Source organism: Scyliorhinus torazame, chromosome 8, assembly GCF_047496885.1.
Source record: "Scyliorhinus torazame isolate Kashiwa2021f chromosome 8, sScyTor2.1, whole genome shotgun sequence".
NCBI lineage: Eukaryota > Metazoa > Chordata > Chondrichthyes > Carcharhiniformes > Scyliorhinidae > Scyliorhinus > Scyliorhinus torazame.
In genome coordinates this window covers 146046884-146068135 of record NC_092714.1, presented here as the reverse complement: position 1 = coordinate 146068135, position 21252 = coordinate 146046884, and the positions used below count along the sequence as shown (strand labels likewise).

The 21252-nt window shown below is 50.5% G+C and overlaps 1 protein-coding gene across 1 annotated transcript in view; it reads left to right on the top strand.

The window, feature by feature from the left end:
* LOC140428693 (coiled-coil domain-containing protein 122) overlaps nt 1-21252 on the top strand; it is a 98613-nt gene that overhangs the window by 35292 nt on the left and 42069 nt on the right. The window lies entirely within an intron of this gene.

Below are 21252 nucleotides of genomic sequence, written 5' to 3'. Positions count from 1 at the left end.
TAGCCAAGGATGGCTAGGCGGGCTGTACGGAAAACAGATTTTTCCTGATTATAGTTGAGGTTCAGGAGTTTAGCGGTGTGGAGGAAGTGCCGGAGGTTTTCATCATGGTCCTGCTGGTCATGGCCGCAGATGGTGACATTGTCTAAGTACAGGAACGTGGCCCCCTGCCCGTACTGGTCAACCATTCGGTCCATTTCTCGTTGGAAGACCGAGACCCCATTGTGACGCCGAAGGGAACTCTGAGGAAGCGGTAGAGGCGGCCATCTGCCTCGAAGGCAGTGTATTGGCGGTCCTCCGGGCGGATAGGGAGCTGGTGGAAGTCAACTGTGGGGAAGACTCGATACTGCACAATCTGATTTACCATGTCAGATATGCGGGGGAGGGGATACGCATTGAGTTGCGTGTACCGGTTGATGGTCTGACTGTAGTCGATGACCATCCGGTGCTTCTCCCCAGTCTTGACGACCACCACTTGGGCTCTCCAGAGGCTGGTACTAGCCTCAATGATCCCCTCTCGTAGGAGTCGCTGGACCTCTGACCTGATAAAAGCCCTGACCCAGGCACGTTATCGTCTGCTCCTAGTAGCGACAGGCTTACAGTCGGGAGTGAAGTTAGCGAAGAGCGAGGGTGGGGCGACCTTAAGGGTCGCGAGGCTACAGACGGTGAGGGGGGGTCAGGGGTCCACCGAACTTTAAAGTGAGGCTCTGTAGGTGGCACTGGAAGTTGAGCCCCAGTAATAGGGCAGCGCAGAGATGGGGAAGGACGTAGAGTTTAAAGTTAGCGTACTCTATGCCTTGTACGGTAAGGGTCGCGACACAGTACCCCCGGATTCCTACTGAATGTGATCCGGAAGCCAGGGAGGTTTTCTGGGTCACGGGTAAAATTGGGAGGGAGCAGCACCTTACCGTATCTGGATGAATGAAGCTGTCTGTGCTCCCAGAGTCGAAAAGGCAGGCCGTCTCGTGCCCGTTGATCTGGACGGTCATCGTAGCTTTTGTGAGGTGATGAGGCCAGGACGGACTGGTCGCGCGTCATGGGTGGAGTACAAGATGGCGTTAAAGATGGCGGTCCCCATGGGTCGCACGTGGTGGCCGAAATCGAAGATGATGGAGCCCGTGGGTCACACATGGCGGGTGGCGCGGCAGCTGGGGATGGCCCCGACAGGCAGCAGGCAACGCTGCTGGGCCCAGGAGTTTTCGGGGGAGATCGGGCCTGGCAGGCTTTCGCAAAGTGGCTCTTCCTCCCACACCCGTTGCAAGTCGCGTTCCGTGCAGGACAGCGTTGTATGGGATGCTTACCCTGGCCGCAAAAGTAGCACCTCGAGCTTCTGGTGCTGGCGGGCTGCTGCGCGGCACTCAAGTCGGGTGATGGCGGCGCCCACGTGGTCCACGAGGGTGCCGCGCGGTCGGTGGTGTAGGCCTCCATGTTCTGGGAGGCCACCTCCAGTGAGTTTTAGAGCTGCACTGTCGCTGGGAGGCCAAGTATACCCCCTTCTAGCAATCGCTGGCGGATATAGTTTGATTTCATGCCTGCGACATAAGCGTCCCTGACCAACAGCTCCGCTGTTGGGTAGCCAATACCACCTGGTATCACAGTTCCTGCAGAGTACCCGCAAGGCACGCAGGAATTCTGCTAGTGATTCCCCAGGGCATTGTCGTCTCGTGGCAAGAAGGTGCCCAGCATACACTTTGTTTACCGACTTTACATAGTTTTCCTTCAACAGCATTATCGCCTCCGTATACGAGGGGGCGTCCTTGATGAGAAGTAAAACTTGCGGGCTCACCCGTGCATGGAGGATCTGCTTCTTTTGGAGGTCGGTGAAGTATTCGGTGAAAGATCCGAGGTACGCTTCGAAGCAGCTTAGCCAGTGCTCGAATGTTGGCGTCGGCTGCCTGTGGGTCCAGCTTCAGGCGATCAGGCTTGAGTGATGAATTCATCTTAGATGTTTAGTTTATTAAATTAATATGCCATCAATGAACACACGACAAGTGGTGAACGTAACTGAGACTTTAATAAACTAAACAGCAAGCCTCCTGGCCTCGGATCCCGAACTGAGGCAGCGGCGGAGACTAGCCACCTTTATACCGAGCCCGAGGGAGGCAGAGCCAGTAGGCAGTAGTTTACCACATTACATATAATACAGTGGCAGTTTACCACAATACACATATACTACAATGGTTCGGGCCCAGCAGGGACAAGCCCAGGCATGTAACAGTACAACAATACAATACAATACAGTGGTTTACCACATCAATCACTCTGCTGAGCCAATTACAGAGGAGGGAGTAAACAAAAACAGAATATATTGGACAATCAGCAGGACCGACAGCATCTGTGGCGAGAGAAGTGAGCTAACATTTCAAGTCTGGATGACTCTTTGTCAAAGCTGAGGAGGGGGTAGCTCTTTCCTGACACAATCACCAGTTAGAACTACATTACCACTGCGGGTTGTGACACTGTGCTTGCGTAATGAGGAATGTCAGAATGCAATCGGGAGGCCAGCCGATGATGTCTGATGAGAGTTGTAGTTCTGCTATGTACAACAGTGGCTGGCGCCCAGCATTCAGGAGTTCAAATTTGAGAAAGTGCAAGCCCATCAGCTGTTATAACAATAATAATAATCTTTATTAGTGTCATAAGTAGGCTTACATTAACAGTGCAATGAAGTTAGTATGAGAATCCCCGAGTCGCCACATTCCGACACCTGTTGGGGTACACTGAGGGAGAATTCAAAATGTCCAATTCACCGAACAAGCCAGTCTTTTGGGATTTGTGGGAGAAAACCGGAGCACCCGGAGGAAACCCACGCAGTTAGTGACCCGAACCCAGGACCCTGGTGCTGTGAAGCAACAGTGCTAACCACTGTGCAATCATGCCATCTACGTGGGCAAGGCTGGAATTGGAGGTGCACACGTGTAAGCCCCAGGCCCAGGTGGTGGGAACCACGATCACAACTGCTAAATCCCTTTATCCCCATCCCTCCTCCCCCTCACCGCCCCATCCCCTCATCAACCCATCCCACCTCCCCCACCTCATCATCCCTCTTCCCTCACCTCCTGATTCCCCCTCCCTCACCACCTCATCCCGCTCCCTCACCTCTCCTTTCCCTCCCTTAGCTCCATATCCCCATCCCTCACCCCATCCTCCCTCCCCACCCCTTCCTTCACCCCCCTCCCCCTTCTTCACTCTCCTTCCCCCAGTAGGAAAATGATGATTGTTTGGGAGTGCGGGTGCATGTGTGTGTCTGCGGGAGACCCAATTTTATGCAGATTCCTTCAGAAGTGAACTGATCCCGACAGTGGCCTCCACATGGGAAGGTGAGAGGGTTCCACAGTTCCACATGACATTGTGAGTGTGCAAGGGGCAGCCGTCATCACGGTAGGATGTAGCATACAGGAGTGCACCATTAGCTCACCAGGAGAGAGAAGCACATTCTGCAAGTAAATCCATCACCCTAACACTGAGCCGAGGCGAAGTTAGTCCACTTTGAGCCTGCATTCCCTCAGAAAGAACAATGCATTCTGCTTTCCGATTAATGTCCTTTCTTCCTTCGTGTTATTGCAAGCAGGGGCAAATCAAGGTAATAGTCTCTATTATAGAATCCCAGCAGCAGGTTTGCATTGCAATCTCTTTAGACTTCCCAATCTAATATATATTTTATAAGAATCAAGATTTTGGCCATGTAAAGCCAAATTCTCTTAAGAATATTGGGGCGGGATTCTCTGTCCCGCCACACCAGGGGCGGGATCGCGATCAGCGCGATGGCCCGACGCCAGGATCAAAAACGGCGCTAACCACTCCGGCGTCTGGCCAACCGAAAAGTTGGAAAACCTCCGACCTGGTAGGGACTAGCAGCGGCGTGACGCCAATGGCGACGACGTAACCTGTCACTCACGCGCGCACCGTCATTGATGCTGCGCGGCGTCACAGCACAGAAGATGCCCCCGCCGGAGTCCCGGCAAAATGGCCGCCCGCCGCGCATCGCCGAGGTTCCAGAAGCATGATATCGAGGCGCTCCTGGATGCAGTGAAGCAGAGGAGGGAGGCCCTGCACCCCGGACACGACCGCAGGGTCGCACCACAACTCAGCCGACGCCTGTGGAGGGAGGTGGCAGAGGCCATCAGCGCCGTGGCCGCAACAGCCAGGACAGGCATCCAATGCCGTAGAGGGTCAATGACCTAGTCAGGGCAGCCAGGCGCGCTCAAAACAACCGGGAGCGTGAGAGGACCAGAGGGAGTCCATCTGAATTGCGCCCCCCCCACCGTTCATGACAAGAGGGCCCTGGACCTTGCAGGTGGACCTGAGGACCAGGAGATTGCAGATGCAGAGGTCGGGGGCGCACCACCAAGTGAGACCCCCCACTGCCTGCCCCCTTCCCCATCCCCCCTTTCCCCCTTCCCTCATCCCCCCTTTCCCCTTCCCACCTTTCCCCCTTCCCCATCCCTCCTTTCCCCCTTCCCCATCCCTCCTTTCCCCATCCCCACTTTCCCCTTCCCCCCCATCCCCCCTTTTCCCTTTCCCCCTTCCCCCATCCACCATCCCCGCCTGCGTGTCTTAACCATGCATGCTGTATTGTGTATTGCAGGGCCAAACGTCGACCCACCCGTCCCTGCGGATGCCTACCGTCCCCCAGGACGTGCCAGAGCGTCCATGAGACAGGGATAGACCCGGCCCGTCAGGCATATGACGCCCCCACCCAGTGCCAGGATGCCCACAAGCTATGGATAGACCTGGAGCGTCAGGCGTACGCCGCCCCCATCTAGTGCCAGTGCGGCGACGCCGGTGGGCCACACCCAGCGACGAGGAGGGCAGCCACAGCAACAGGCCCCCATCCCAGTCGACTCGGGACACTGACACACACGACACAAGCACCCAGGAGACCCACATACAGGACACATCCACCCAGGACACACCCACCCAGGACACTGACACGCAGGACACTGACACACAGGACACTGACACACAGGACACCCACACACCGGACACCCACACATAGGACACCCACACACAGGACACAACCCCGCAGGACACCCAGACAGGGGACAGATGGGCAGGAAACACCACTCCAGGGGACCCCGGACTTCGGGGTCAGATGAGGAGCACAACATTACGCCCACTGCTATTCCTACACCCTCCACCATTGCAGAGACACTCACCTCGATGGGGCACTTTAGCGATGAGGCCTCTGGTACACAAACTGGTGCGCACAACACAGCCGTCCCGGCACAGCAGATGGAAGTAGGAGCAGCCGAGGGGCCGGTCGGTCGGATAGCAGCCCGGCGCAAGCAACCATCTGCCGCCCAGATGGGTCCCGGGTTCCTGGAGTTACCACACCCACCCATAGACCCGATGCAGTCACAGACCCAGGGATGATCAAAGTGGGTGACGGCCGGCTTGCGGCAGCTGCAGTCGCAGATGGAGGAGTCCACCCGCGTCCAGGAGCAGGGAGTGGTGCTGGTCGTGCGTGCCACCCAGGCCGACACCTCACGGGTGGCGTCCGCGGTGGAGACAATGGGGGCGACGGTGTCAGACATGGGAGCAGTAAGCAAGGTCTGGGGCTTTCCATGCAGGCGGCGTCTGTGGCCCAGGACATGGCTGCCCTCTCACAGGAAGCCATGAGCCAGAGCGAGCAGCAGATCGCAGAGACGCTCAACGCCGTGGCCCAGTCTCTGCAGGTCATGTGCCAGTCTCTGCAGGCCGTGGCCCAGTCTCAGCAGGCCATCGCTGAGGGCATTGGCGCCATTGCCCAAGTGCTGGCCGGCGTCGCCCAGACACAGCCAGGGAAGGCCAACTCCCTGAGCTCCATGGCTGCAAACTTACAGACCCTTGTTGATACCAAGGCGGGCCTCCAGGACTGGCAACGCCAGGTTCCGGGGGTGCGTCGGATGCTGGATCCGTTCGCACACCCGACCCATGGAGAGGCCCGGGGGCCATCGGACACCCCAAGGGAGGAGGAGGTGCTGGTGCCCACTCCGGGTCCTTTTGGTGAACAATGGTAAATGTTGCCCACTTGTGTGGGAAACAAAGAAAATAAGGAGAGTGGTAAAAAGCACTTTGGCTGCTGAGACGTTAAGCCTTTTATATAAGTATGATATTGACAGAAATTTTGGAATTAGGGGATTTGGTTAATATACCTATTGACTGTCACATTGACAATAAATCCCTGTGGGAAAATGTGCACTCTCCAAAAAGTGTCAATGAAAAGAGGTTACGGATAAACATCGCAAGTTTTAAGCAGATGTTGGACAGAGGGGAAATAACAAAAATTAAATGGGTCGACAGAAGCTATCAACTGTCAGACTGTTTTACGAAAAGAGGGGCGAGTTCACAGAAACTTTTGGATATTGTTAATGAAGGGCGCTTGTTTCTGTGACTTTTTTTTCTCGTCCAAAAAAAAGGGGGGGAAATCATGTGTGTGTTTTTGAGTTTCTTGAAATTTTGTTTTCACCTAATTATCTTTTTTTCTCCAAGGGGAGACTGTTAAGTAATGGGTTAAGAGACATTGCAATTAGTTGTCTCATTTATGTTAAGTATCCATTAATTGACACTGATTTGTAAAGGGGCTTCAGGTGTCCTCTGTCAGGTGATGTATAGTTAGAGTTTTGTGCAAAGGCTGTTGGAATGAAATAAATGTGTGTCTGTGAAAAAGGGACAGGGCTTTAGATTCTTCATATCACAGCAACTAAAACGTCTAACAGGGTGGTGTGCATGCGGGTGATGTGAGGGTGGTTGGTGGTGGGTGGGAAGCTTGCCACCCTCACATTGATTCTATATACACCTCCCACCGCCTCAGGAAGGCAGACAGCATTATCGGAGATTCCCTCCCACCAAGGCTTTGCCTTCTTCCAGACCCTTCCATCAGGCAGAAGATACAGAAGTCTGAAGACCTGCACATCCAGACATAGGAACAGCTTCTTCCCCACAGCTACTAGACTCCTCAACGACTCTCCCTCGGACTGATCTGTTCCCTGTAAGAACACTATTCTCAACGTCCTATGCTGCTCTTGCTCATGTATTTGCTTTGTTTGGCCCCTTGTTCCACGCTGAAACTAATCATTTTGTCGATGTACTCTGGGGATTATTCTTTTGTTGACTACTATGAATGTACTGTGTACGTTCCCTTGGCCTCAGAAAAATACTTTTCACTGTACTTCGGTACATGTGACAATAAATCAAATCAAATCATCAGAGGGGTGGAACTCGGAAGTGCTGTTGGCCACCGTCGCCGCCCCATGGGACGGGTCTAGATTGGCACTCAATGCCCCATCCTCCCGGTTGGTGCCCATAGGGTCCTGAGATTCACCTTGGGACGGAGGGGTAACTGGTTCAGGTCCCAGTTGCCCCTGCATTATTTGGCTCTGCCAGCCCTTGTGGTGCCCCATGATCCTCACCATCGTGTTGACGCCCTCGGCGATGCTTCTCAGTGACTGGGACACATCCCCCAGTGATAGGGCCATGCTCTGCAGTGGCTCAGCCTTGCTCACCTGCTACTGGGACAAGCTCCGCAGCACCTCGGCCATTCCCATCTGAGAGCGGACATGTCCCGCATAACTTCATCAAGGTCGGCCCGGTACTGGGTGACCGTCACTGACTGCACAATGTCTTGGACATCTTCATTCATGATGCCAACGTCGTGCACCCAGCCTCCACTGCGGTTGCCACCATAGTAGTGTTGGCTCAGTGCCACTCATTACCGGCACCATCTCCTACTCCTGTAGCCTCTGGGACTCCTCCAATTGGCTATGGAACTGCTGGAGTGATGCTGACAACTCTATCTGAACGTTCAGGTTGGTTCCTATCATCCCCATCAGCCCCGGGTAACTCTGTTCCAGCGGATCAGCATCAGGCTAGGTCCCAGTTGGGTCAGGGATCCAGCAGACCTCTGACTGCTGACTTGCCTGTAAGTTCCTGCCTCCACCAAATGCACATCAGCAGCAGTGTGGTGTTCACCAGATTGTGCCCCAGAAGCCTGACCACTAATATTTCCCTCTGAGGTCTTTGTGCGTGGGTGGAGGGTGGGGATGACAGCTGTGCTACGACTTTAACAGTTGCATCCTCGGAACTCTCCTCCGAGGTGTTCTCACCGAAGTCAGTTGAGGGGGCCGACCGTGATGGGCCATCGCTGATGGCTACTGGACCTGTGGGAAGGTGGACATGTGGTCAGTGGGGGTAGGGTCAGTCAGTAAGGCAATCAATACTCACGTTTGACAAGTCCTCCGGGTGGAGCCTGGTGGTCCCTCAACTCTGCGGCATCCACCAGACTTCGTGCAGGTGACCGCCCTGTCCTCAGCCACAGCAGTCACCTCCAGGGCCCGCTCCTCGAAGGAGGTCAGGATTCTCAAGTACGGCATCCACTGCCAGTCTGGGCCCTCTCCCGCCGATTATGGAAGAGCTTTTCCTGAGGGGTTACAGAGAGGGCATTGTTAGCCACATGCGTGGTTCACAGTTGTGGGTGGGTGGTGCTGTGAAGGGAGGGTTGGGGTGGAGGGAGGGTTGAAGGGGTGGGTGGAGGGAGTGCTGAAGGGGGAGGGGGATGGAAGGAGGGTTGGGAGTCGATGGGGGGATGCCCCATTGGTGGGGTGGAAAGTTGGTGTCCACTCACTCATGGTGCCCAGTGTAGGTCGTTGACCTTCTTCCGACACTGGAGGCCAGTCCTCCTGGTCACACTGCCCGAGCTGACTGCTACCGCCACTCGTCCCAGGCAGCACTGGCTGCCGTGTGGCTCACCCCCCTGGACCCTCGGGGGATCAGAGCATCCCTCCTGGCCTCCACCGCGTCCAGGAGCCTCCCCAGGTCAGCATCCCAGAATCTTGGGGCTGGTTGCGAGCTGGATGGTGTTGGCTGAGCAAGTGCAGCTTATGTGCTGCTCGATCTTGTTAGCCAGGGTCTGGCGAGCACCATCCCGGCAAATCAGCTGGCAAGCCAGCAATCGGGGCGGGAAGCCCATGAGGCCTTGTTAAGTGGACCAATTAATATTGAGTAGTGTTGCCGGCCGAGCGCCAGGAAACTCATGGCAATTCTCACTCGCTACAGCACTTGGAAATTTTTCGGAGAAACGCGCCCTGAAAGTCTGCAGAGGGACATAGATAGTTTAAGTGAGTGGGCAAGGGTCTGGCAGATGGAGTAGAATGTTGGTAAATGTGAGGTCATCCATTTTGAAAGGAATAACAGCAAAATGGACTATTATTTAAATGGTAAAAAATTGGAGCTTGCTGCTGTGCAGAGGGACCTGGGTGACCTTGTGCATGAATCACAAAAAGTTGGTTTGCAGGTGCAGCAGGTAATTAATGGAATTTTGTCCTTCATTGCGAGAGCGAGGAGGTTATGTTGCAGCTGTACAGGGTGCTGGTGAGGCCACACCTGGAGTACTCTGTACGGTTTTGATCTCCTTACTTGAGAAAGGGTGTGCTGGCACTGGAGCGGGTGCAGAGGAGATTCACTAGGTTAATTTGAGAGAATTGAGAGGAAAGACTGAGTAGACTGGCACTATACTCATTGGAATTTAGAAGAATGAGGGGGAACTTATAGAAACATATAAAATTATGAAGGGAATAGTTAAGATAGAGGCAGGGAGGTTGTTTTCACTGGCGGGTGAAACTACAACTCGGGGGCATAGCCTCATGTTGTGGGTGAGGCGTTTCCAGAACCCCTGTGGTGGTTTGTATTAGGGGTAATACGGTACACCATGAATGCCGAGGAGCTATTGGAGGACAGATGCTGGGTCCCGATTGGATCTGCCGCCTACTGGGTTCCACCCAGATAGGCGGGGTATAAGAACCTGGGTTTAATCCCCGCAGCTGCATTCTGTGACTGAGCTGCTGGGGAACAAGTCTGCTCAATAAAGCCTCGATTGAAGTTCTCTACGTCTCGCCTTGTGTGTGATCGATGGTGCTACAACCCCAAAATGTATCATGGAGTTCAACCAACCTCCCCATTTAATGTATTTGTTGCTTTTCCTAGCACATGGCTTGTTCCCTAGGTGTGGGATTACAATTATGGACACGTGGGTTTTTAAACATAAAACAATGTTTATTCCATGAAATCAGCTTAACATCTTAAATAAACATTGGATCTCTGAACACCCCTTACTTCAAAGATAACTCAGAAAATATTGCAACAGTAAATAACTCCTTAAAATGTTCCTTCAAACTTCCAAGAGACTTAACACCTTTAATCAAAATCACATCAGGTTAAAGGTTTTACTATTATGAGTTTAAATCACCCAAATGATCCAGAGAGGGTCTTTTATGGCAGAGATCCAGCTCACTGCAAACACAGACCCTCTCCAGCTCTTTTCAAACTGCAAAACTAAACTGCAAAATGGCTGATCTAAAGCCCAGCTCCACCCACTCTCTGACATCACTGTTTTCTTAAAGGTACATTGCTTAAACATCCATGTCTTCAAGGTACTCTCACATGACACCTCCCCCCAAGAAAAAAGATAAACCATCAACTTCAAGATGCTTTCATTTTTCACTTTTGTACCATCCACTAAGAAATGTACACAGTAAATATACCTTTTCGTTTTTTTTTTTAAAAACACATGCAAACAGGTATAATAATATAGTCCTTTTTTCTTTGTTTTTCTTCCTCCAACTGAAATCCTTCTCGATTGACAGTCTCTGAACAAGAAAGTCTCTGCACGATCCATCCATTCCTCTACTCCTCGGCAATTCTCTTTAGAATCAGATACTTTAGTTCTATCTGACCACAGAGTCCGTTGCAATTCTCCAATACAGGAACATTGGAGTCAAATGCCTGTTGAAAGTCCGCTGTCCATTGAAATTTTTTAGGTTTCTTTAGCAAGTCCATCAGTGGAGTAATCACGCCACAAAACTTTTGCACAAAGGTTCGGTCAAATTCATTCATGTTAAGAGATCGCATTGCCTCCCTTCGTCTTGAGGGTATCGGAATCTCCTCAAGGAAAGTGATTTGTGCTTCTCCAAATTCACTTTCGGCTAGGTTCATCACTAAACCAGCCACCTGAAGTCGATCAAAGAACTCCATACAATGGTTTAAATGTTCTTTCCATGTCTGGAAGTTGGAATTAAAAGCAAATTGTCCCACTTTCTCCATGCAATCCTTCAATGGTGGGATAGGACAAGAATCTGTTCTTGTAACTGCATTCACCTTTCTATAGTCCACACACAACCGTTGGGTACCGTCTAGTTTAGGTACCATCACTATGGGTGAGCTCCATTGGCTGCAACCCACTTCAATTATATCATTTTTAAGCATACTCTCAATCTCTTTGTTAACCTGTGCCAATTTTAAAGGATTAAGTCTACATGGATGTTGTTTGATCGGAACAGCATTTCCCACATCTACATCATGTATAGCCATTTGAGTACTTCCCAATTTATCTCTACAAACTTGCCCATGTGATATCAATATCTCTTTCAGGTCAGTTCGTTTTTCCTCTGAAAGGTAACTTAACAATTCATCTCAATTTTTAAGAACATCCTCATTTTCCAATTTAATTTGGGGTATGTCAAATTCACAGTCATTTGGATTTGGTTCGTCACTTTGAGTTAGAATCATTAAAACCTCTTTTTTCTCTCCTTCCCTTTCAAAGTACCTTTTAAGCATATTCACATGACACACTCGGTAAGTCTTCCTTCTATCTGGTGTTTTTACCACATAATTCACCTCACTTAATTTCCTTTCAATCTGATACAGTCCACAAAACCTAGCTTTTAAAGGCTCACCTACCACTGGTAACAACACTAAAACTTTATCCCCACTGGCAAAACTACAAACTTTGGATTTCTTATCCGCTACCCGTTTCATCACATTTTGTGCAACTTTCAAATGTTGTCTAGCAAATTCACCTGCTCTATTTAATCGTTCCCTAAAATTTGACATGTAATCCAACAGTGTAATTTCTGATTTCTCACCCACCAATTTTTCCTTAATCAATTTAAGTGGTCCTCTAACCTCATGATCAAAAATTAGTTCAAAAGGACTAAATTTGGTGGACACATTAGGTGCATCCCTAATTGCAAACAATACAAATGGGATTCCTTTATCCCAATCCTCTGGATAATCTTGACAATACGCCCTCAACATTGTCCTTAATGTCTGATGCAACCTTTCTAACGCTCCCTGCGATTCTGGATGGTACGCAGTTGATTTAAATTGTTTTATTCCTAAGCTATCCATAACTTCTTTGAATAACTTTGAAGTAAAATTTGTTCCTTGATCCGATTGAATTTCTGTGGGTAGTCCGTATCTAGTAAAGAATTTAAATAACTCCTCCACAATCCTTTTAGCTGTAATATTAAGTACTGGATTGGCCTCTGGAAACCTAGTACACACATCCATTACAGTCAAAAGATATTGATTCCCACTTTTTGTTTTAGGAAGTGGTACTACACAATCGATTAGGACCCTTGTAAAAGGTTCCTCAAATGCTGGGATGGGTATTAAGGGCGCTGGTTTTATCACTGCTTGAGGTTTCCCTATCACTTGACATGTGTGACATGATTGACAAATTTTAACTACATCTTTATGTAGTACAGGCCAATAAAAATGTTTCTGGATTTTAGCTTGAGTTTTCCTTATTCCCAAATGACATCCCACTGGTACCTCATGTGCAACTCGCAACTCCTCCTTTCTATACCCGCCCGGCAATACTACTTGATGAACTTCTGCCCACTTTTCATCCACCTCCATATGTACAGGTCTCCATTTCCTCATAAAGACATCATTTTTACGGTAATAACACTCTGGTATACTCTCAGATTCCTCTTCCCTATATGCTTTCTGATATAGCCACTTTATTTCTACATCTTTCTGTTGTAACTCCGCCAATTTTCTTGAACTAAAAATATCCGCCTCATCCTCCACCTGTTCTTGTACTTTTTCAACCATCTGATCAAAAATCGTTTCTGATAATTGCACTTCAACTTCGTCTTCATTCTTTGATTTCTCCTCTTGTCTTAACCTGTGACTTTGCGACCTTGTTACTACACAATCCGGAAGTATCCCACGATATTCGTCCTTCAACACTTCAGTCGACTGATTTTCCAATGGCTTATCAACCACAGTAGGCATCGCTCCCATCTGCGATCCAGCTATATCATGACCCAAGATAAACTGTATTCCTGGACAAGATAGTTTATCCATTACTCCTCCTACCACTTCACCACTCTTCACTGGACTTTCCAACCTTACCTTCTATAATGGAACGCTACTCCTCTCACCCTGAATTCCACATATCACCACCTTTTCTGGCAACATTCTTCCCAAACTACATAATTCCTAATCTCTTACCATTAAAGATTGACCAGCCCCTGTAACTCTAAAAATTGTGACTCCTTTACCTGCTCCTCCTGATACACATGAGTAAACTTTACCCACACAGGTAAATTCTTTAAATACATCTGGCACCTTCTTAACAATTACTTCTTGAACAGGCTGTACAATCATTTGCACCTCCTTTGCTTCCCTTGGGCTTTCCTTTACCACTCTAACAAACCCCACTGTCTTATCTTGTTTTACCACATCAGCCTTCCCAGTGCTTTTCTTCAACCACCAACACTGTGACGTTACATGGCCTGGTTTATTACAGTGAAAACATTTGAAACTTTTCATTTCTTTTCCACCCTCCTGGATTTCTTTTTTCATCTGAGGTACACTCTCTTTATTGTCTCCCATCAGATCACCTTTACCTTTACTACTTGAGTATTTCTCATGTCCCCAGTTTCTATCCCTCACCGGCTGAAACTGATGTCGGAAACCGATCTTTGATTGATGAACTAATTCATAATCATCTGCCATTTCCGCTGCTAATCTCGCAGTTTTAACTCTCTGTTCTTCCACATGAGTTCTCACTACATCAGGAATTGTATTTTTGAACTCCTCCAAATTTCTCTGAGAGCTTCATACGTTTGGTCGATTTTCAAAGCCCTTATCCATCTATCAAAATTACTCTGTTTGAGCCTTTCAAACTCCATGTATGTTTGACCAAATTCTTTCCTTAAATTTCTAAACCTTTGTCTGTAAGCTTCAGGCACTAGCTCATATGCACTTAAGATGGATTTCTTCACCTCATACATTCCAGATACCTCCTCCGGTAGTGATGCAAATACTTCACTACCCCTACCTACCAGCTTTGTTTGAATCAGTAACACCCACATGTCCTGTGGCCATTTCATTTGTTTAGCTACCTTCTCAAATGAAATGAAAAAGGCTTCCACTTCCTTCTCGTCAAATCTTGGCAATGCTTGGACATATTTAAACAGATTTCCACCAAGCCTTCGACTATGACACTCTTTCTCACTATCCTCATCACGATCATCCAACTGTACGTTTCCCTTTACGTCTGCCAATTCTAACTGATTGTCATGTTTCATGGCCATTTTCTGAAGTTCAAACTCCCTCTCTTTATCTTTTTCCTTGATCTGTATCTCCCTTTCTTTTTCTTTTTGTTCTGCTAGGGCTATTCTTTCTTTTCTCCTTTCTTCTCTCTCCTTTTCTTTTTCCTCTCTCTTTCTCTTTCTTTTTCCTCTCTCTCTCTTTCTCTTTCTTTTTCCTCTCTCTCTCTTTCTCTTTCTTTTTCCTCTCCCGCACTCTCGTATTCAAGCCACTTTAATTCTTTCTCATGTTCCATTTGATTAATTTGCAACTGAATTTTTGCCATTTCCAATGAGTCAAACTCTATCTCAGGCAACTTTAAATGCTTAACCACCGCCATAATTACCTCATCTTTTCGCATTTTGTCAGGTAATGTTAACTGCAATGTTCTTGCCAAATCTGACATTCTCCACCCTCAAAACCGTCTGAGCCTCTGAAAGAGCCATTGTTCACAACACTCTCCCCAGTTAAACTAAAATACCACACCGGAAAAGCAACAATCCTTCACTGTCTTTAAGTTCACAAAAGCCAATCCAAGAGATAGACTTTTATCCCCCTCGAGCCCCCAATTGTTATGGGCGAGGCGTTTTCAGAACCCCAAAATGTATCATGGAGTTCAACCAACCTGCCCCTTTAATGTATTTGTTGCTTTTCCTAGCAAACGGCTTGTTCCCTACGTGTGGGATTACAATTATGGACACGTGGGTTTTTAAACACAAAACAATGTTTATTCCATGAACTCAACTTAACATCTTAAATAAACGTTGGATCTCTTAACACCCCTTACTTCAAAGATAACTCAGAAAATATTGCAACAGTAAATAACTCCTTAAAATGTTCCTTCAAACTTCCAAGAGACTTAACACCTTTAAACAAAATCACATCAGGTTAAAGGTTTTACTATTAAGAGTTCAAATCACCCAAATGTTCCAGAGAGGGTCTTTTATGGCAGAGATCCAGCTCACTGCATACACAGACACTCACCAGCTCTTTTCCAACTGCAAAACTAAACTGCAAAATGGCCGATCTAAAGCCCAGCTCCACCCACTCTCTGACATCACTGTTTTCTTAAAGGTACATTTCTTAAACATCCATGTCTTAAAGGTACTCTCACATGACACTCCAAATAAGGGGCAGCAGATTTAGGACTGAGTTGAGAAGGAGCATCTTCACCCAAAGGGTGCTCAATGGAGGGGTGTTTTAAGGGGACTTGAGGGGGCCTGAAGAGGGGGCACCCCATAGCGGGGTGTCCTCACGTGGGGGGGGGGGTAGTGTCCATGTGTGTGGGGGATGACATTGGCCATGGGTGTGGGGGACCCACAAACTCACTTAATGTTTGGGGCACCCTTTCAAAATGGCGGCCCGATCTCTGGGTTCAGCTTCGCAGTGCAAAACTCCCCAGGGTCCAAAAAAGTGACTAAGTGTCACTGAATTGTGGTGGAGTGTGGTAAACCACTGTTACACCTGCATTCGGTGATGTAAGGTAGGACCTGTACTACAGGTTCGTCGGTAGCCCTTGCCTGCTGGCTCCGCCCAGTAGGAGGAGTATATATATATGCGTGTCCTCAATTCAGCAGCCATTTCGCCAGCTGCTGTGGGAAGCCACACATCTTACTGCAATAAAGCCACAGTTGTATCCAACCTGAGTCTTTGTCCAATTGATCGTGCATCACGGAGCTCCCTGAAAACCCCGCCACAAATTAATTTAGAATTTTTTTGCGAGAATCGTGCCAAAGGATTTTAATTCTGTGCAATTCCCTGCGCAATGAAGCAATTATTTGATTTGATTTATTGTCACATGTACCGAAATACAGTGAAAAGTATTTTTCTGTGGCCGTGGGAATGTACACAGTACGTACATAGACAAAAAGAATAATCAACAGAGTACATTGACAAATGGTACATCGACAAACAGTGATTGGTTACAGTGCGGAACAAGGGGCCAAACAAAGCAAACACATGAGCAAGTTCAGCATAGGGCATCGTGAATCGTGTTCTTACAGGGAACAGATCAGTCCGAGGGGAAGTCGCTGAGGAGTCTTGTAGCTGTGGGGAAGAAGCTGTTCCTATGTCTGGATGTGCGGGTCTTCAGACTTCTGCATCTCCTGCCTGATGGAAGGGTCTGGAAGATGGCCACTCCTGGGTGGGAGTGGTTTCTGATAATGCTGTCTGCCTTCCTGAGGCAGTGGGAGGTGTGTACAGAATCAATGTGTGGGTGGCAAGCTTGTGTGATGCGTTGGGCTGAGTTCACCACACTCTGCAGTTTCTTGCGATCTTGGAGCGAGCAGTTGCCATACCAAGCTGTGGTACAGCCGGATATGATGCTCACTGTCGCACATTTGCAGAAGTTTGTGAGAATCGATGCAGACATGCAGAAGGCTACTTCGTTGAATGTTTCTAAGGCAAAAATAGATACATTTTTGGACAATAAAGGAATTAAGGGTTATGGTGAGCGGGCACACACATGGCCTCACACACCATGGCCCTACGGAACCTAGTGAAGAAGTCCACTGCCTTCGAGTGGAAGGCGGCCCATCAGGCAGAGTGGTTGGAGCTGAAAGCCAAGCTCACCACTGCACCCGTATTGGCATTTTTCGACCCAGACAGGGAAAGGAAAATCTCGACAGATGCGAGCCAGGATGGCATCGGTGCCTTCCTGCTGCAACGCGATGACACTTCATCCTGGGCACTGGTTGCTGACGCATCAAGGGCAATGACGGCCACCGAACAAAGGTATGCACAAATCGAGAAGGAATGCCTGGGCCTTCTCACTGGCATTCTCAAGTTTCACGACTATGTCTACGGCCTGCCGACATTCATAGTCGAGACGGATCACAGGCCCCTGGTCCACATTATCCACAAGGACCTTAATGACATGACGCCTCGGTTGCAGTGCATCCTCCTCAAACTCAGAAGGTACGACTTTGACCTGGTCTACACGCCTGGCAAAGCTCATCATTGCTGATACACTGTCCCGCTCCATCACCGTGCCTAGTGAACCACTGAACACCATCCGGCATATTGAGTCACAGGTGCAGCTGTGTGCTAGCACCCTCCCCGCATCTGATGAGAAGGTGATTCGTATCCGTGAGGAGACAGCCAATGACCCCCTCATGCAGCGTGTTATGCAACACCAAGCCAATGGTCGCCATCAATGTAAAGGACGACCTGACGGTGGTTGATGGTATCCTCCTCAAACTGGACCGGATTGTAATTCCACACAGTCTCCAGAGCTTGGTGCTCCGTCAAATCCATGAGGGCCACCTGGGTGTGGAAAAGTGCAGACGCAGAGCCAGGCAGGCTGCCTACTGGCCCGGGATCAGCCATGACATCGCGAACATGATCCTTAACTGTGCGACCTTACAACGCTTCTGATGCACTATCAATTACCACAAAGACGAGAGTAGTGGAATAATTTATTGAGCAAACTGCACCTGTAGCTGGAACCAGAATGGCTGCAGCACCGGAAAGCACACACATTTATACGCCGCCTATTGGGCGGAGTCAGTAGGCAGGGATTTACCTGTGTACCTCTACTATACGGCCTTACCGTATAATACTACTTAGTGGTGACTACCACATTCACCCCATGTTAAAAAAAAGAGTCCGGCGGGGATATTGGAAAAACATTATAAGTTCAGTGATGCACTATCAATTATGACGAGACGAGAGTAGAGAGTAATCGAGGCTTTATTACACAGAGATGTGTGGCCTCCTACAGCTGCTGTCGAAATCGCTGCCGTTCGGAGAACGCACACATTTATACTCCGCCTACTGGGCGGAGCCAGTGGGCAGAGATCTACCCCAGTACCTGTAGTACAGGAGTCTTACCGTAATACCCTCGTATGCAGTGCAGTATACACAATATAATACAACAGTGGTGACTATCACATTCACCCCTGTTAAAAATGAGTCCAGCGGGGGTGGTGGAAAACTATTTACATACAGGTTGTCATAAAAAGTTCAGAGAAGGTTACAAATTTTGACGGTCAGGCGCCTTGATCCGTCGTTGAGAGCGCCGCAGTGCTGGTGGTGAGTCAGGCGTCGGCTCGGTCGTCGGTGACTCCGGGAGCATGTCGACATCCTCTTCATCCCCGGGTGGGATCAAGGGGAGGACGGATTGTCCTGGAGTGGGGGCTGTGGTGGGATGCGCTGGGGGAAGGGAGGGTGGCGCCGGGGCAGATGGGGTGGGTGTGTGGGGACCCAGCAGGTGCCAGGTCCCTGAGGGAGACTGTGTCTTGGCGGCCGTCGGGGTACGCTACGTAGGCGCACTGCGGGTTTGCGTGCAGTAGCTGTACCCTCTCAACCAACGGGTCCGCCTTGTGGAGCCACACGTGGTTGCGGAGGAGAACGGGTCCTGGCGCTGCCAGGCACGTTGGGATCGAAACCACGGAGGTGGACTTCCTGGGGAAGGCAAAGAGACGTTCGTGGGGGGTTTCGTTAGTCGCCGTGCACAGGAGCGACCGAATGGAGTGAAGTGTGTCCTGTTGAGGGCTTTGATGACGGTGGCAGACGTCATATCGCGGCATGGGATGGCGAAGGGGAATCTGGAATATTCGTCGAGCACATTGAGAAAATACATGTTGCGGTCGGTGGAGGTGAGGAGCCCTTTGAAGTCCACGCCGAGGCGTTCAAAGGGGTGGGAGGCCTTCACCAGGCGAGCACGGTCTGGCCGGTAGAAGTGCGTTCACACTCCGTGCAGACCTGGCAGTCTCTGGTAATAGCCCTGACTTCCTCGATGGAGTAGGGCAGAATGCGGCCTTAATGAAGTGATAAAAGCGGGTGACCCCTGGGTGACAGAGATCGTCATGCAGGGTCCGGAGTCGGTCCACTTGTGCGCTGGTACATGTACCTCGGGATAGGGCATCGGGGGGCTTGTTGAGCTCATCAGGGCAAAACAAAATCTCGTAATTAAAGGTGGAGAGCTCAATCCTCCACCGCAAGATCTTATCATTTTTGATCTTACCCCGCTGTGTGTTGTTAAACATGAAGGCAACCGACCGTTGGTCTGTGAGGAGAGTGAATCTCCTGCCGGCCAGGTAATGCCTCCAGTGCCGCCCAGCTTCAACTATAGCTTGGGCCTCCTTTTCGACGAAGGAGTGGCGAATTTCGGAGGCATGGAGGGTGCGGGAAAAGAATGCCACTGGCCTGCCTGCCTGGTTGAGGGTGGCAGCCAGAGCGACGTCTGATGCATCGCGTTCGACTTGGAAGGGGAGCGTCTCGTCGACCGCATGCAATGCAGCCTTGGCGATGTCGGCCTTGATACGGTTGAAGGCCTGGTGAGCCTCGGCTGTCAGTGGGAAACCGGTGGAGTGGATGAGCGGAGTACGAAAAGAACCCCAGGCATCGTTTGAGGGCCTTGGGGCAGTGGGGAAGGGGGAGATCCATGAGGGGGTGCATGCGATCGGGGTCGGGCCCTAGAACTCCGTTCTGAACCTCATAGCCTCGGATGGCTAATCAGTTCGTGCTGAACACACACTTCTCCTTGTTGTAAGTTAGGTTGAGGAGTTTGGCGGTGTGGAGAAATTTGGAAAGGTTAGCGTCGTGGTCCTGCTGGTCATGGCCGCAGATGGTGACGTTATCCAGGAACGGGAAAGTGGCCCGCAGTCCGTACCGGTCAACCATTCGGTCCATCTCCCGTTGGAAGACCGAGACCCCGTTAGTGACGCCAAAGGGAACCCTAAGGAAATGGTAAAGACGGCCGTCCGCTTCAAACACGGTGTACGGGCGGTCCGCCTTGCGAATGGGGAGCTGGTGGTAGGCAGATTTCAGGTCCACTGTCGAGAAGACCCGGTACTGTGCAATCTGATTGACCATATTAAATATGCGTGGGAGAGGGTACGCGTCGAACTGCGTGTACCGATTGATGGTCTGACTGTAGTCAACGACCATCCTGTTTTTCTCCCCCGTTTTCACCACTACCACTTGGGCTCTCCAGGGGCTGTTGCTGGCCTCGATGATACCTTCCCGCAGCAGCCGCTGGACCTCAGACCTGATGAAGGTCCTGTCCTGGGCGCTGCCTTCTCCTGGTGGCGACGGGTTTGCAATCTGGGATGAGAAGGCGGGTCGACCTTAAGGGTCGTGAGGCCGCATACAGTAAAGGGTGGTAGGGGCCCGCCAAATTTCATCGTTAGGCTCTGGAGGTTGCACTGGAAGTCCAGGCCGAGTAGCAAGACAGCGCAGAGGTTGGGGAGGACGTAGAGCCGGAAGCCGCTGAACTCTACTCCCTGGATGGTGAGGGTGACGCTGCAGTACCCCCGGATCGCCACGGAGTGGGATCCGGAGGCCAGGCAGATTCTTTGGTTAATGGGGTGTACCGCGAGGGAGCAGCGCCTTACTGTATCGGGGTGAATGAAGCTCTCAGTGCTCCCGGAGTCCAGAAGGCAGGATATCTCGTGCCCGTCGACCTTCACCTTTGTCGAAGCGGTCACGAGGTTGTGCGGTCGAGCCTGGTCGATCGTGACCAAGGCGAGACGCGGCTGGTCGTCGGGGGATGCAGGCGATGAGCAGCCCGATGAGATGCCCGACGGGCAGGTGTCCTGAGGCGGGTAAGATGGCGGTGCCTGCAGCCCGCACGTGTCCTGGGGCAGGCAAGCTGGCGGTGCCTTTTTGTTCTGAGGCAAGCAAGATGACGGCGCCCACGGGCCGCACGTGTTGGGAGTGGAGCAAGATGGAGGCGCCCACGGGCCGCACATGGTTTGAGGAGAGGAAGATGGCGGCGCCCACTGGCCGCACGTGGGGATTGCCGGTACAATAGCGGCGATTGAGCGGGCCTGGCACACTGCAGCGAAATGTCCCTTCTTGCCACAGGCCTTGCAGAGCGCGATCCGTGCCGGGCAGCGCTGCCGGGGTGTTTTGTCTGTCCGCAGAAGTAGCACTTGAGTCTCCGGGGTT